At 41.9% G+C, this 2,812-nt stretch overlaps 1 pseudogene; it reads right to left on the reverse strand.

Annotated features, from left to right (window-relative positions):
• Positions 1 to 347: 347 nt before the first annotated feature.
• On the reverse strand, positions 348 to 1,489 carry LOC146612301 (4-galactosyl-N-acetylglucosaminide 3-alpha-L-fucosyltransferase 9-like; annotated as a pseudogene).
• Between the last annotated feature and the right edge of the window lie 1,323 nt (positions 1,490 to 2,812).

The following is a 2,812-nucleotide window of genomic DNA, read 5'->3' on the forward strand; positions in this document are numbered from 1 at the left end:
TTTAAACTTTTAATCTGTACTGCCACTATTGTATATTTGCGACTTACTAAATAAGCCATGAATGTCTTTTTTAAGCACAAAAAGCAATTATTATGTTATATTGCCTGTGATACCTGAATGACTCTACCTTGCTATGGACAAAAACAAATGCTGTTTTTCGTACACACTAACTTGGGAGTGAAGTCACTCCTGATTTCGCATTAGTGTAAGTATGTAAAGATAAATAACAGTTTGATTAGCATTGCAAATGAAAACTACATATTTTCAAAAAGACTCAGTAAGTACATGACCCTGTTAAACCCCTTTCAGATTGGACTTTTGTAAACAATGCATAGGTGAATTCATCATTAGTACACACTAGCTCTGCCTTCAACAATATAACAAGGTCCACGTAGACCTTCAAATCTCTGGTTAACCCAGTACCACTTATCAAGGCTATTGAATGCCTTGTATTCTTTGTGCCTTTGCAAGTAATCACAAGCCAGGCATGTGTGCTCTGCCCAAAAATAGGCCTTCTTTACTTTAAAGTGTTGCCGCCACTCAAAGTACCTGAGGTACATTTCCTCATTTTTGTCCAGGAGCAGCAGGTAATCAGCCAATTCCTTGGGCGAGCTGAAGTCGTCAACATGAATGAAGGAGTCTCGTGGTTCTCATAGTTCTCATAGTTCTTCCTGGGTGGGCCAAACACCACTGGCACTGTCCCCACATTGAGTGGGTTGTAAAGTTTCTCTGTAATATAATCTTTGTGGATGGAGTTCTCAAACGCCAGATAGAATTTGCAACTGGTGATGGTGGGGAAGTAGTCTTGGTCAGAGATGTATTTCCCGAAGGCCTGTCCATATGCATGAACCTCAATGTGTTTGTGCAGTTCATTATAATATTTCACCCGTATGTGTTGCTGGTTCCAGTTGTTTACAATCCAGCAAATCAGCTTGTTTTTGTTGGGTCTTACAAAATCCTCTTCCCCTTCTGCTGCTACGATGGACCCATAAGGCACTACAATGTCAGCATCTCGATTGAGAGTCAGATTAAACAGGTTCTCTATCCCAGGCAGCTGGGACGAATGTGTCGGTGACTCAAAGTTCATCCATATCCACTTCTGGAACGACGGTCGCTTGAACGGTGGCAGATTGGACAGGTCAGGGCTAATGTCACAGTGATGGATGACGACCCCATCAGACTTTATGTAGTGCTTCCTGTCTGCTGTGATGAAGAAGCCATCAATGTTAAAGAGAGAGCTGCCGAGGCATGGGTCGTACGTTTGTCCGAAGGGCCAGAGCCAGATCAGCACAGTGGTCACGTTTTTATTGCTCTTGGTGGAGAAGAGGTTCTTGACCCAGTCTGTGGATACTGTTGACTCTACAGGACCTGATAACCAGCTTGTAGAGGGTTTACCATACATCCAAAAAAACAGAGTCACAAAGCATCCCAGTATAAAAGTACCAAGCAGAAGGAATTGCAGGATTCTGTAAAAAGTTGTAGATGCCATATTATGTCCTAAAAAGAGAAAACCAAAGAGAAAGAACATGATCTCATGGACAGCAGGACACAACATCAAGATTAACCATCATATCATATTAAGGTTTTACATATTACCTTACTTAGACTTAGACTTAGATCCTCCCATCGGGCGACAAGAGAACGCCATTGAACTCGGTCTATCGCGGCAGTTGTTGCTTCATCCCATGACAGTTCGACTGAACGTAAATCTTCAAGGAAAATCCTCCTCCGTGTTATTTTAGGTCTTCCTCGCCGTCTCTTTCCATTCTTCGGGTTCCACAGAACTGCAACACGGGCAGGTCTCGGGTCCGGTAGCCGAAGGATGTGACCAGCAAATCTGAACCGACGCTTGGTGACTTGGACATGGAGCGGCTCTACTCCCGCACGGCAATATACTTCTTCATTGGTAACGCGATCCCGATATGTGATCTTGAGACATTATTACATATTACCAACATGTAATAATGTCTGCTGGACCTCTGACTCTGAACAGAATCGATGGCTTTAAACACTTAGTGGTATGAATATCATAAATAAAAATGTGAAGCCTTTTACGCACTATCACAATACAAACCTGGTGGACACAAAGCACTTTGATGACTCTTCCCACACTGCGTAATCTCACCTTATTTGGCTACAGGTATGCTATCAACCCTGTTTGACAGATACGCTATCGAACTGGTTTCCCAGTTTCTTGGATTCCTCCTTTTTTTCTCTTGGGATGTATCTACTTTCCACAATAAACACGCCCGTTTCACTTAGTTGTAGAGTGCCTCTAAGTGAGCGCACTTTCTTCACACAAGGTTTGATTTCTCTAGCTTCCAAAAGTTTTGATAGCATTTTATGGTGAAATATTGTCAATAGTAGAAATATAATTGACCTGACTTATGACTTATGTAGTGACCTTCCACCCTGTTTTCACTGCAAATCCAAAACTAGCCCATTCTTTTCATTAGTGATGTGTGGATCGATCCTGAAATATCGATTCCTCCAATACCAGTCATTTATGTTCTAGAATCGATTCTCACATTAAAATATCGATATTTTAGTAATTTAGGGTAAATCTGTAGTTTATCATTAACAGGAACACAGTGGAAAGGAACTATAACATTCGGATTGTCTACATTCGAAGGAACTACTTCTTCTTCCGCCTTTCATAGTCATGTGCGAAATACGGCTGTATAAATGTGTGGCAGCCCTTGGCGTGCGCACTCATAACAATGGCTGAGCATAATTGGAGTCATGTGCAGACGTATTTTACCTCCACAAACAGCTGAGACGTGGTTTGCGATACATGTGGCAAAAAAGTGAG

The sequence above is a fragment of the Diplotaxodon limnothrissa genome, linkage group LG19 (assembly GCF_057381915.1).
Source record: "Diplotaxodon limnothrissa isolate DT_005_m linkage group LG19, D_limnothrissa_male_GT1.1, whole genome shotgun sequence".
Classification (NCBI taxonomy): Eukaryota; Metazoa; Chordata; class Actinopteri; order Cichliformes; family Cichlidae; genus Diplotaxodon; species Diplotaxodon limnothrissa.